The sequence below is a fragment of the Protopterus annectens genome, chromosome 5.part0 (genome assembly GCF_019279795.1).
Source record: "Protopterus annectens isolate FY-2018-M chromosome 5.part0, PAN1.0, whole genome shotgun sequence".
NCBI classification, from domain to species: domain Eukaryota; kingdom Metazoa; phylum Chordata; order Ceratodontiformes; family Protopteridae; genus Protopterus; species Protopterus annectens.
In genome coordinates this window covers 336,847,298-336,862,512 of record NC_056735.1, presented here as the reverse complement: position 1 = coordinate 336,862,512, position 15,215 = coordinate 336,847,298, and positions in this window count along the sequence as shown.

The following is a 15,215-nucleotide window of genomic DNA, read 5'->3' as shown; positions in this document are numbered from 1 at the left end:
GGCCTTTAATACTATGCTACACTCTAGTATTATTGCAAAGTTTAGTCACTTAAATGTAACCCCTATGTAACACACTGTCAAGCTAACTGAGTCATACACAGAACCCACACCATGGGCATTACTGCCACACTATCCTCTCAGAGTTTTGTAACAAGCAGTTTCCAACAGGGCTTCATATTGGATCCCCAGCTCTTTGGCATATACTTTTTGCTGTAGAAGCTGATGTCAGGGGTTTGTGTGTTGTGCACAGGGCTACTTTTGTGATGAGTGCAAACACATTGCTATCGTATTGTATTCCTGATACTCATATCCTTTAAGAGTACCTAAATAAACCACACAACTACAGAATAAGATCAATTCAAAGTGTAGTATGGTGCACTTGCAGAAAAAGGAACAACCCCCTATTTACCACATAAATGATAACCCCTTAAAGCTGATACCATTATTAGAGATCTTGGCACATTTGTAAACAGTGAACTTTCCTTCGACCACTATGTATCAGTTATTGTCAGGAAATTATTCTGCCTTTTCTAACTTCTTACTAAAGGCATATCTTCCAGATGAAAGGAAGTTATTGCTTCCCCCTCCCCCCACTACTTATTAATCAGCCCCATAATAGAATAGAATGCCTATCTTTGGCATAAACCTGTCCAAACATATTGCCCAACTTAAGCAAACACAATTTATCACCAAGAAAGTATCATGGAGGCTATGTTCCTTTACTCATTCTCTGTAGTATGTTGTAAGAGGACTTCTCCTTGGCCTATAACATTGCAAAAGATTTAGTCCTGAGTGATATTTTGCACCTTCAAAAAAAAAAAAAAAAAAGAATAAGCAACAACAGTACAAAGTAAAAGAAGTGAAATATACATTGTAAGATTAACAAAACCAGTTGGCAGAATAATTGTCTTTTCCAATGGATTCTGTCCCTAGGGAATAAATGTTATCTCAGAATCAAATAACATAGGAGGTACTCCCAGAACTGTACTCTCCCTTTACCTTGGTTGTGCCAGTAAATCCCAAGCCAAATCCGGCCCGTGAGAATCCATAACTCTATCGGTTGAATCCTGAACCTTCCAGCCTGGAACCAATCCTTAAACAGTGAATGTGTGTGCTTAAGTTCTGGTCTAGCTATTCTGTGACTCTGAACCATGGTCTCTTACTCCTGATCTCCCTCATACATCACCCTTCCTGTCCCACATCTCCCGCAACTCCGTATTCTTGCCATAATCTCCTCTGTTTCTTCAACCCTATTTCTCCTCCTCCCTCTAACTTGTAGCTATCACTAATAGTTGGTTCAGCACCATGACTATAACTTATTCCTACCTCTAACTTTATTTCTCCTCTGCTTAGGACATCTTAGTTATCAGATGCTTTTCTCTCTGAGCCTACCACCTAGTCTGTCTTGCCCTGCTGTCTCTTTTCTGCTAATAGCTACAAAGTTATTCCTTTCTACCCTTTCTTATCCAACATTTCATCTCTATCTCCAAAGATGACTCACCTTACTGATTGTCTTTTTCAGTGCTGTACAAGGGACTGGGCCATCCCACTCCATTCCCCCTCACTTTGCTCAGGCTCACTCTGCTCCCCTACCCTACCCCATTCTCACCAATGCCCCAGATCAATTACATATATAGGTAACCACAACTCCACCTACAGTTCACCTACCAATCAACACACATCCCAATTAGTAAATGTAGACCCACCCTCCACATTCTATCCAATTAGCAGACTCATTTATTAGCTCAACCTCACACACCTACAACTAATTTGCCTAATCCTTCCTCTATCAGCTTGTATTTCCTCAACTTAGTAGGCATCTGTTCTGAGTTACTGTTAGTGAAATAGGTTCATAGGTGTGTACTAGGCTAATGGCCCTGGAACCTTTATAAGCCTAGCCCATAGGATTACCCTGGCATCTTGCCACCCGTCCTTAGTTCCCAGTGCCTCTGTCAAGTAGAGCCACTGGAGTAAATGTTGTGTTACCACCATGCATTTCACTGCCAATTCTTGAACGCAGGACCCTGTGCACTACAGTTAGAGGAACATACCACTATGCCCACAATGTCACTACTAACCAAAACAATAGCTCTCCTTCTTCTAGCTTTATTTCTGAATATCTGTCTACATCTTAAACTTCTATATCCTACACACAAATTATCTATTACCACATACATTACTTCTATCCAATCATCTAATTACAAATCTTACTCTGAAATATTCTCTAGCCTTTATGAGACTAATACATTGCTACTTCTCAAACCTCTAATCCTCTTTCAGAAACACAGTACTCCAAGTACATGTCTCACAAAACTTTTTTAACTCTAAGCATAGACTACTTTCTATACAACTACCAGGCAATGCTTCCACTTTACCTCAATGTGGGGACATTCACTCTAACACAGGATACACACCATCTGCATCACACTCCACTAAACCTCACAAATCACTGAATATCTTTACCATTAACGTACAAAATATCAGAAACATGATATCAGAATTCCATGCCTGGATATCCCATTCTAAACCTGATATACTTTCTGTAACTAAGACATGGCTAAAACCATATATAAAAGATTCCAAATCCCCCCCCCGGCATCTCGGGCTTAAGAACAGACAGACCACACAAAAAGGCAGAGATCGCCTACTCAGGGGCGATCTCTGCCTAACATACAAAGCTATGTCAAACCCAGAGCTGTTGGACATGCTCCACTTAAAGAAATCCCAATCCCTCAAATGCTGTAGGGACCTAAACCTTGTCACCACAATAAACAGAACATGCTGGAGGGATAGATTCCTGTCCCAGAGACTTCCCATACTCTGGAACAGACTACCTATCTATGCCAAACAGAGCTCTTCATTAGCATTCTTCAAGAAAAATCTTGATGATTGGATGGGAAATGGGAAATTTACCACGGGGATCACTGCTGTGGCTCTGCTCGATAGGGGCACAGGAAAATAATTTTCTTGGGTGGTGAAAGCCAGGGTACATTTTTTGGCTAGGCTTGTATGGGCCCTAGGGCCGATAGCCTAGTGCCTACCTATGAACCTACCTATGAAAAGGGGGTGAAGTCACACTTTTCTACCCCAATATTTTTAACATACTTCCCTACTCTAGCTCTCTTCCCCAGTTCTATATAGCTGAACTCATTATTGCTCATCTAAAACTGAACAATTTCAAAAGTCTTTGGATGGTAGGCATATACATTCCACCAGGAAATAATATTCCTGAACTAGAAAAAAATTCTAGCCTGGATGTCAAATAATATTCACAATGAAACAATAATTCTAGATGATGTAAATATAAACTGGCTAGATCATAGAAACTCCTCACCAACTGCACCCATTTATCTTTAGTGGTTCCATCCTAGACTTGATTTTAGTGTCAGACCCTAGCAAAATTTCCTCAGCCAGAATTCTGCCTTGTAATATTAGTGGCCATCACCCTGCTTATATAATACACAATACACCCACAGCCTTAACCCAACATCTATACCAACCAACTAGAAATCTAGGTAACTTTAACCCTATAATCTTTAATGAAACACTAAGCAAAAGGAATTTTTCAATTCAACATTCTTAAGACTACTCAATAGAATGGCCCCTCTCTGTAATAAGAGGATAAAAACAAACCATGCTATTTGGTTATCTAGAGATACCAAAAAACTCATGACTACCACAGATAGAACATGGAAAAAAATGGCAAAAAAATAAAAACCCAGCAAACCTCTAGCTATATAAACAACTCCACAATCAAGTAAAACGTCTAGTTATAAAAGATAAAAAACACTACTACCAATCCTACAGAACAAAATCCCCAAAAATTCTGGACCTCGGTCACCACTCTTTTAAACCCTGGCACCAACAGTAATCCATGTCCAAATCCTGACAAAACTCCTGCAGAAATAGCCACACTTTTCAATTCCTATTTTATAGAGATTATATCCAAACTTGCCAACACTTTTCCTCAGTCTAGTCATAACCTTAATCCAGTTCCAACTCAGCACCCCTCAATAAACTCTTCTTCCCAACCTTTTTCCTTATCTCCTATTCCTACCACTACCATAACAAAACTTCTGCTTAAGTTCAAACCTGGCAGCACCACCCCAGACAATTTACCCCTAGAGTATCTACAAATCTCAGCTAGATCTATAAGTTATCCCATTGGTATTCTTGTAAACAGACCTATCTGAGAATCCTATGTACCCTTCATTTGGAAACAAGCCTATATCCTCCTCCTACACAAAGGCAGTAACAACACTGACATCTCCAATTTCTGTCACATAGCCATACTATCTCCTGTCTCTAAAATTATGGAAAAATGTATTCACATGCAACTCATGAATTACCTAATCCAAAATCAACTTCTTTCCACTACTCAACATGGCTTCCGGCCTGGACACAGCACCGCTAATGCTCTCCTGTCCTTCTTAAACACCATTAACCTTGACCATAATGAAGGTAAACTTGCCTCTGCCCTCTTCCTTGATCTCCCGAAGGCATTTGTTACCATCTCCCATTATCTCCTTCTCTCAAAACTATCATACCTAGACATGTCTACCCCTGTCCTAGACTGATTTGCCAACTATCTTACAAACAGACAACAATCAGCAAAATGGATTCGCACTCATTTACCTTTTCTCACTACTCCTACTGGTGTCCCACAGGGGTCCATCTTAGGGCCTCTACTCTTTAGCATCTTTATTAATAATTTTCACACTGCTCTCTCTCAGAATCAGAACTTTTTTCTAAGACCGCAAATGCTTTCTCCACTACTGAATTATGAATGTCTAATAACCATCTGGTTCTTAACCCTAAAAAAACAAAGCTCCTTCTTTTCACCACCCCAAAAAATATCACTATCAACTAATCTGATTTTATCATCTACTCCTCTAACAAAACCTCCATAGAGTTCATTCCCTGTACCAAGCTACTTGGAATTGCAATAGACGAAAACTTATTTGACCAGCACATCCATAACAGCATTAAAAAAACTTACACAAAACTCGGCACCCTTTATAGACATAAACACTTTTTAAACTACTCTACCATAAAAATACTGGCCTCAACATTCCTTCTTCCTTCTCTCCTATATGGTATTCCCATTCTGAGAAATAGTCAATCCAGCTTAAAAACAAAGATGGAAACCTGCTATAATAAAACTGCTAAGTTCGCAACTAATCATCCCATCACAGCTGCTCACTACGATCTCTGAACTGGTTAGAACTCCCATAACATCTCACATATATACAACTATCTACAGCACACAAAATTATCTATGAGCCTTTTACATGCCCAGCCCTTGCTCTCCTTCTAATACCTTACCAACCAAATAGGCACCTCAGATCTGAAAATTAATCCCTTATCCAAGTGAATAGGCCAAAACTCCCTGCAGGTCAAAACATCTACTCTTTTACCATAGCCAAAGTCTGGAACACTCTCCCAACTGATCTGTGGACCATTACTAGTGCCCCTTGTTCAAAAAGTTTTTACAACAATATATTTATACTCAGTGGCACTGCTCATACACCATACCCAAATCCTGTATTACCTGATTTGACTTTATCTTGTGAAGGCTACCTAAAGCAAATTCAAGTTGATTCATCTTCTCCTCCATAAGAACAATTGTATAAATTGTAAATATGCATAATATGTATGTCCTAGCTGCCAAAAAATGTAATGTTCACTTTACCATGATTCCAAAATTGTATATTCTTTAAGTGAGATTTCAGTCTTATTTATTGTAATCTTTGTTTAACTAATGTCTATTATTTTGTGCTATGTTTTGTGGAGCTTTTCTCACCAGGTCTCCACTGAAAATTGTCTCTTTTCAACCCAGTGGACTTTCCTGGTTTACAAAAGCAAATAAATAAAATAATAAATATGTAAGTAGCTCAGAATCTCTCATTAATAACAGCTTCAATGCAATAGGAATTGCAGTGGCTATGCTTTAAATTGTGTGGTAGATCATTTGCCTTGTTGTAAACTTAGATTCTAAAAAAATTTGCTTATTGTGAACTACAAGGCAAGAAAACAGATCAGTTACATGGCTATGCAGGAATACCATTTGGTGTCTAATAATGCCGGATGATACCTCTCAAACTATGTAAAATGCTACATAAATGTTTATCCGGAAAAGTATCATGGTGTTTAGCTAAGAAATGTATTTAGTTTGTGACTTGAAGTATAAAGACAAAAACACAGCTTTGTGTCCTTGCATACAAATCTAAATTGGAGTGGGGGGGTGCTTAAATCAAGTGACAGAAAAGTTAATGTTCCAGAGAAATATGTGATTCATATGTGAAAATTACTGAATATACATGTATTCTGGACATAGGCTGCATTTCTCACTCTGAACAGAATACAGGGATCTATCTCTTATGAAAACTAAGTATAATGCAATATTAGACTATGTTTGCCAAATGGCTGTAAAACCCTGCATTCAGTATCTGTGCAAAAAGCCTCATGGCAGTCATTTTGTTTTCAGAGTTATTAGTGTTATATTATGAAACAATACTTCTACAGTCTCATTAAACATAATCTTTAGACAGTTATTCTTCCTTAATGATAGGATGCTGTTCATTGCTGAATTCTACTCCAAAAGTTGCTAGTGTAATAACAAGGAATAGTAGCTGTGATCTTTCTCATGAAAAATCTCTTTTCTGGAGAAATATATATGATTTTGACTTCTGTTTAATGACTATTCAGGGGACATATATTTTGGACATGTACTACATTCCCCACCTTGAAAGTGAATCATTCAAAGTACACAAATTAAGTATTCTATAATGTGTCAGCCTGACACACTTAAATAGCATTGTAGGCCTATTGGTGATGCTTACAAAAGATGAGTATATCTATGGAAAAATTTTACATTTTGATCAACATTTTCGGACAGCAATTCTGAATATTCAGTTATAATTTGTGCTTAGGTTATAATTTTAGATACAAAGTTAAAACAAGCTGCAGAATAATTTCTGCAATGCGGGTCATAATTCATAGTAATGTGCTATTTTTTCCTTTAATTTCTGGAGGAGGACCAGGCTATATTCTGTCTGTACAGCAGGAAGGTAGAAATAGAAATTTAAAACAAGTTATACATTTAACATAAACTATGATATGTTTACTTGTTTGTGTGATTATTTACATTTTGTTACAAGTTTAAAAATTGCTCATCTACTTTTCATGAATGACTTAAAACTGTATACTCATCAAATGAAGGGTAGAAAGCACAACTACAAATTGTTAAAACTTTATCAAATGATACAACAAAGACATTTTGTCAAATTTTGGCAAAAGCAACATTTAAAACAAGAAAGTTGTAGCACCAAGAAAATATCAACCTGAGACAGGAATGTGATATAAAGGAACTTCAGCAGGAGAGAGTGTATAAATATTTGGAAACAGATAAAGGATGGACAATAAAACATGAATAGATGTGCATAAAGCTCAGTAAGGAATACTTCAGAAGCCTAAAACCGATACTGAAAACTGTCTTGACATCTATAAATAAAGTCCAAGCTATAAATCAATTTGCTGTTATTGTTCTAATAGTTGTGGTGGTGATTGACTGGCCCCAAAAAGTAATGGATCAATTTGACATGAAAACAAGAAAAAGGCTTCTTATTTACCAAATGATAAATAAAAATCAGTCTGTACTGAGATTATATATTCCTGGCTCTGAAGGAGGCATGGGCTTCCTCAAAATTGATTACATGTATAGATCTACAAACATGGTACTGCATAAATATATGCTGACATCATCAGATACTGCATACATATCTGCTGATATCATCAGATTCAAACAATGAAAGTTTTAAAATGTGTGGAGAAGTCTAAAATGACATATTTGCTTAGTTTAGCAGAAGCAGGTAAAAATCAGACAGCAACTGAATTTGCTAAAAAACAAAAGAAAGAATATAAGGAAAATGATCAGATGAGAAGGAAAGAAGTTGGAAAATCCATAAATATAGTGGTATGTACAGACATCTCCTGGACCAAGATTTGATACAGGAATGATTAAGGCAAGATAAGCTGAAACCAAAAGTTGAAAGGCCAATAATGGCAGCCCAGGACAATGGACTACATACACGTTGGTTTACAAAATTCATTGAAAAGGCAGAGAAACAGACTAACGCAGCTTCTCTAAAACAGAACTGGAAACAGTCACACATCTTGTTGCTGGGTATGATGAACTCATGGCAGAGAGTCTATATACTGAAAGGCTCAATAATATACCAAGACCATTACACTACTGATTGTGCAAACAGTATAATATAGAAGTAGCTAATAAACATTGGAAACATGAATCACAAATTATAATAGAGTGATGAAGTGTATATCACATGTGATCACCCATTACCAACAGTTCAAAAAACAAATGCAAAAAACAGATATTTTATTTTATTATTTATTTAACATTTGTTTGCCAGGATAGTCCGACTGGACAACAAGTGTCTGTTTTCAGCGGAGTCCTGGGGAGAAAAACTCCATAAGTTTACAGACAGAAGAAAAATTTACAAAAGAGACATTACAGAATAGTAGCATACAGACTGTAGACTTTACAGCCATTAGTATACAATAAGAGGATATTCCTCCTTTTGGTTGAAAATACAAGTGTACAAAATATACAACGAGAGTAGATAAGAGCCTGGTAGGGCATTGCAAGATATTTCACAATTGAATAAGAGCATATAAATGTATACATTCGAGCAAATATACATGTAAGAGCATATACACACACACACATATATATATATATATATATATATATATACACACACATACACACACACACACATATGCACATACACTCATATATAGGTTATTGCTCATACATGGATAGGTATAGTTAAATGGTGTTGTTTGTGTTGTCCAAAACAGATGGGGTGTAGAAATAGTGAGTGAACGAGGCTTCAGGGGGTCAATTACAGTTGCATAGGTGGTTGGTGAAGAGGTATGTTTTAAGTAGACTTTTGAAGGAGGGTGTGGAGTTTTGTAGTCTGAAGTCAGGAGGAAGGTTGTTCTATATTTTTGCTATTTCATGGGCAAATAGTGATTCCCTGGAGTTGTTTTTGCATGTGATGGTTTCGATTAAGGCTTTGTTGGAGGACCAAAGTTGTCTATTTTAATTGTAGAAATTCAGCATGCCAGTCAGGTCAAGGTTTTTCTCAGGACAGTACAGGATTAGATGAGCTAGACAGAATTGTTGGTACCTTAATAGGTTTGGAAATTCAAGCCAGTACAAGGCTTGTAGGGAAAGTCAGTGGTGGGATCGTGATTTGGCATTGGTAGTGAATCTAGCAATTTTGTTGTAACAGGTAAAACATTTATTAAGGTCAGTTTTGCAAAGATTAGAAAGATTGGGGATGCATAAAGTAGAGTAGATAGGAGGTGGGTCCTGGCTATTGCAATTTGAGATTCGGTGGTTAGATAAATTTTACAGCAATGCAGGGAATCTAGCTTTTTGTGCACTTTAGTGATTGTTGATATGTGCTTTGTGAATTTGAGTTGCTGGTCAATGGTAACTCCTAGGAGTTTAGCTTCAGTGACCGGGGTGATTTTGGTTTTGCTGGTGGAGAGTATAAAGAAGGTAAGTTTGCTCGTTTTAGTAGAGTGGAATAGCATTAGTTGTGTTTCCTTGGGATTTAGTATGAGTTGTGAGTTGTTAAGCCAGTTCTCTATTTCAGAGAAGGCTTCTTGAGCATTTTGTTGTAGAAGTTGGATGTTGGGTGCAGAGCATATGAGAGTTGTGTTGTCAGCATATTGGACTATGCCGGCTTTAGAGGTAGCTGAGTGGAGTTGGTTTGTGAAGATATTAAAAGGAAGGGGTCCTAAGATTAATCCTTGCAGCATGCCTAAGGAGTTTGGGAGTGGGAGGATAGAGAGTTTGATGGATTGTTGGCAGTTATCTAAATAGCTTTTAAACCAGAGTAGGGTGGGGTGGTTAAGGTTGAGGTCAGAGAGACAAGACTGTAGTTTATTATGTGAAACTGTGTCAAATGCCTTGGATAAATCTAGGAAGGTAGCTGAGACATATTTTCCTAGATTCCTGTGAGAGTTTATAGTATTGGTGAATCTGAGTAGGGCAGTGGTGGTGCTGTGGGATGGGTGAAATCTGTATTAGGTTGAGGATAGGAGGTTGTTGGTGAGGAGATAGGAGAGGAACTGGTGATGAATACATCTTTCTGGGATCTTAGAGAGGGGTGAGAGAATTGCAATTGGTTGATAGTTGGAAAGGTCTAGGGAGGGGCCACCTTTGTGCAGTGGTATGATATATGAGGTTTTGCACAGGGATGGAATGGTGTGTTTGGTGATGGATCTATTTATTAGAAGTGAAATGGGATAGGCTATAACTGTAGATGCAATTTGGAAGTATTCGGCAGGAAGGTTATCGGCTGAAAGTGTGGTTGGTTTCAGTTGGGCTAGGAGTTTTTGCATAGTAGAGGTAGGAATAGACTTAAGTGTGAAAGGTATGATATTGATTTGGGCCTGAGGTGGTTGTGGGGTGTTGGAGGAAGGGATGTTGTTTAAGAGTGTGAGTACTGAGGAGATGAAATAGTTATTAAAACTGGAGGCTATGTCCAGGTCTGTACCTGTTATATTGGGGGCAGGAGTGATGGTTCTTCCGGGCTGTAGGGTGTTATTTATTGTTGCCCAGAATTTTTGCGGTTTAGTACTGTATGTGTTTTGTTGAGTGATATAGTAATTTTGTTTATCGAGCTTAACCTGCTTTTTTGCTTTGTTCCAGAGCTCATGAAAGGTTTACCTACCTAGCTGTGGATGATTGGGTGTGGTGCCAGGTTTTCCAGGCTTTATCCCTGGCTCTAAGTAGGGTTTTTGTGGTTTTCTGGAGCCAAGGGGTGAGGTAGCTATGTATCCTGAGAGTTTTTTTAAAGGGGCTAGTTGGTTGAAGATATTTAGGAATGTGGAGCTGAAGTAATCAACTGCTTTGTCTAATGAAAGGGTTTTGATGGGAGACCAGTTGCAATGTTGCAAGGCTCTTATGAAGTGGTTCCTAGGAAAATTTTTGTTAGAGTGGGTTTTTAGAAGGGAGGGAGAGTTAATTATTTTAAGTTTGTGCCTGAGGATAAAAGTGGGGCTGTGGTCGCTCAGAGAGTTTGGTAGGGTGCCACATTGATGGGCAGTATTTGGATGATTTGTGAGGATCCAATCAAGTATAGATTCAATTTATGTGGCCTTATCAATGCATGTGAGAGTATCTATAAGTTGGGTGAAGTTATATAGGTTAATGTGATGTGTGGGGGTGGAGAATGGATGGAGTTCCAGTCAATGTTTTCATAACCTAGCACAATATTTTCTTGAGGGAAGGGGTATGAGGCCCAGTGAAGTATGGATTCTATGGTGGTTATGTTGTCACCCAGGGGTATATAGATACCTATTAGGTTTAGGTGCTTATATTGGTTAAAGGAGAGTTTTGCAAATAGAGTCTCTGCATTGTTGAAGTTGATGGAATCCTTTTGGATGAGCTGGCATTGTAGGTTGGTTCTGTGAAGTAGAGCTAAGCCTCCACCTCTTTTATGTAGCCAGTCTGCCCTGAGAATGTTATACCCAGGAGGAGTGATGGAGTTATTTTTAATATGTCGTTTAAGCCATGTCTCTGTGATGACAATAATGTCAAGGTTATATAAGGAGATGGCAGCATGAGGGTCTTCTAGTTTATTCATGATACTCCGGGTATTCATATTTAGTATCAGTAAGTCAGTGGGTTTGTGCTTAGCTGGATAGTGATAGGTGGATGGCTTATTAGCAGGGGTTGCTAGCCCAGGGTTGGGGTGAATGTCTCCTCCTAGTAGTAGCTGGGCAGTTATACAGGATTTTAGGTATTAGATAATTCAGTAGTGAAATTGTAGACTTGGTTGCTTTTTAGATGAATAGAAGTGGTACATGGAAGGGGCATGGTATATGGGGGTTTGGGTGTATATGGTGGGGTACATGCTTGCATGAGTGGGGGTGATAGTAATGTTGTGGGTTACGGTGGGGGATTTGGGATGGATACAGTGAGTGATTCTGAGTAGATAAGAGGTGCTCATGGTGGCTATGGAGAGACAGGTGAACAGGGAGGCTAATCCCAGGAGGGTATATTGGAGATGAGACTGGTGTTAATGAGACATAGTGGGAGTGAGGTTGTAGAGTTAGAGGAGGTATTTATATTTGGTGAGGGTGTGAGTTGGGTGAGTAGGCGATATGGGAGTGGATATTGAACTGATAGGTGGGCTGGGGTGTTGGGAAGTGGAAGTGCGTGTGTAGATGGTGCTGATGGATGTAATTATTGGATAATGGAAGGATGAAGAGAGGATCTTAGTAAAGAAGGTTACCTATAAATTCAGAGTATGTAGGGGTGGATGGGAACTGGGGCCAGGGTAGGGGTGCGTATTGAGTGTGTAGGGCGAATGTAGTGGGATGAGCCAATCAAGGTATGTGCTATTCAAATATAATCAGTTGCTCAGAAGTCATGTCTATAATGTTAGTCCTTCTTTTGTTACTAATGCTTTTTTTTAGGAGTGAAAGCCCTTTTTAATTTTACCTAAGAAATTACCTTGTCTGAAGGTTGAGAGAGAGTGAGTCAACTATTATTGAGTCAGAGACAGACTGGGAGGGTAGTGGGGATATATCACTTAGAAGAAGAAAAAAATAAACAGGTAAATGTTTCTTTAGAGACTGGAAAGGCTAGATTACAGTTTAGTGTGGAGTGTTTTACAGACCTTAAGTGTAGATATAGTAGTCTGTGACATAAAACACAAAAGTAACACTGATCACTGAAATTTCTACACCCAGTGATTATAGTATCTTACAGAGAAAGAGAGAGAGAGTCATTAAAATATCTGAATCCTCAGGCAGAAAAGAAAATAATGCAGAAGAAAGTTACCCAGACAGTTCCACTAGTAGCATAAGCAATAGGTCTAATGAAAAAAACAATTTACAGTCATACTTAGACATGTTAGCAATACATGAAAGCCAATATGATTTAAAGAAGGAGGCTATTCTGGGCACATTGTGAATGATGAGATGAGCATCTTTGGCTAATATAAAAGATCAAAATAATGCCAATTTCATGAATTCTATTTAGACCCTGAATTAGGAATGGGGTCCATTCCTGTCATGGTATTTGAAAGCCAAAAATGATGTACACAACATTAAGTATTCCTATGTCCCTGAGAAGAAGAACAGAATAGACTTTAATACAGTTATTGCAATGTAGATATACAAATCCTGCTTACATGCTAACATACAAATATAAAATTGCTCAGACATTACATAAGTTGATTGCTAATGACAGACTATAACAATGTAAGTCTACCAGGAGCCAGGATCTGCCAAGTTACAGATGCACTCAGGTTTTTGCAGCACAGGCACCAGTAAAATTTACTCATAGTCCATGCAGGTGTAAATGACCTGAGATAAGCCTCCTAGACTATATGAAGAAAGACCTTATGGAGCTCTCAGATTATATGTCAAAGACTGGTATGTGCCTAGTATTGAGCAGAATTCTACTTTACCAAAGATGATACCACAATATGAGCATTTTTTTCTTCACAAACAGTATAGATGATGACTTTCCTTTCTCCATACATTACCTCGAAACAAGTGTGTTTCTACCAAAATACCTCTAACATATCTGAATTAATACAGTTATATATAGTTCTAGTCTCGCACATAGATTTTGTTTTTTCCTCTTGGTAGACTTTTCTATTGTCCTTTTGTGATTTACTTGTGAACACTTTTGCTGATGTGAGGATGCCATTAACAGAAATGTGAAAGGAAACATCTGCACAAGCTGTTCAGCTGCTGTTCCTGTCTGTTAATGGATATTTGTAAACTGTTCTGCAAACATGAGAAAAGCATATAATACTTGCTTTCCAAAATTGCTTTTCTAGGCCTTTTTTTCTGATTATTCTATACAAAGCCATGTCCATTTATCTATGAGGAATTACGCCAAGCTTTTCTTAATACTGTGACAAACGTATCTTGAGGAAAACACATATTATAAAAACATGTCCATTGTCAAAAGTCTGAAAGGAAACAAACTGCTCAGGAAATATATTGTGTTCATTAATAGATCTTCTTTGTTTTTCACATATTTCAGCCAGAGCTATGTCATACAATATGAATGCCATTTTCAAATTGCTAAGCTATATTCCTGCATTAAAGCAAACTTTTTTATTTTATTCTTTATCTTTCATATAGTTGTAGCAGAATTAATTTCAACCTGATATTCACAATTCACAAACTCTAACAGTATGTACAGCTGAATGTTGTTTCTTTTGAGGGTATAGGTCTGGTTTCTGAGCTGAAATTTATTCAAGAGTGATTTAAGCTGAAAAGTAGATTTGAAAAAGCTATGTACTTAACACCTCTATCCTGTATTTCATTATGCAGAGGAAGTGAAGATGTCTGCCTGTGCTTTTCCAAGTTTCTTTATTTTTTGTTTTGTCACAATGCAGTGTTTCTTAAGGCATAGCAATTCAATTAATGGATGTCATACTTGCCTATGTGCTGATAAATGAGAGTAAAAACATTTTATTTTTTATCTTTTTTGACAAGAAGTGAATTTTATGCACATTGTTTGATACCTATGAACAAGTAAAGATGCTAAGCAGGTGAAATAAGTAAAGCATTTAAAAAAGAATAAAAAATAAGAACTGTGTCTGAGGTTATGTTTGTCTTACAGCATGTGAGGAAATTCAGGTGAGGATAAAGATAGGCTTGAGTGAAATAAAAAGGGCTCAGTTTTCAGTCTGAAGATACTAAATTTAGGATAGATTTGAGGATGAAGAAAACAAACAGTAAATTATGTAAACAAGCTAACATTGTTTTGAAGTAATAGATCCACTGTACCTTGTAAAATAAATGTAGCACTTTTTACAAAAACATTTTAGGATTAGCAGAATTAGCATCATTAGTGGTCTCTGTGTTATACACTTGATGAATTTAAGAAAGGGGGTAACTGGCAAAGGGAAGGAGGACAGTGTAGTGCTGGCTGCAATAAATTTGTATATTATTTCTATTTTTAACTCCTTCTGTCTGCTGTATGCATACAAGATGAATATACAGTACTTTTTTAGTGGTTTAGTTATTTTCTTTATGCATTCTTTTGGGTGCTTCATTATAATGAGTAAGAATCAAAAGGTCATGATTTTCACTTGTATCATCTGTAGACTCCAATTGTGTAACAGTCATAAAGTTGCACATTA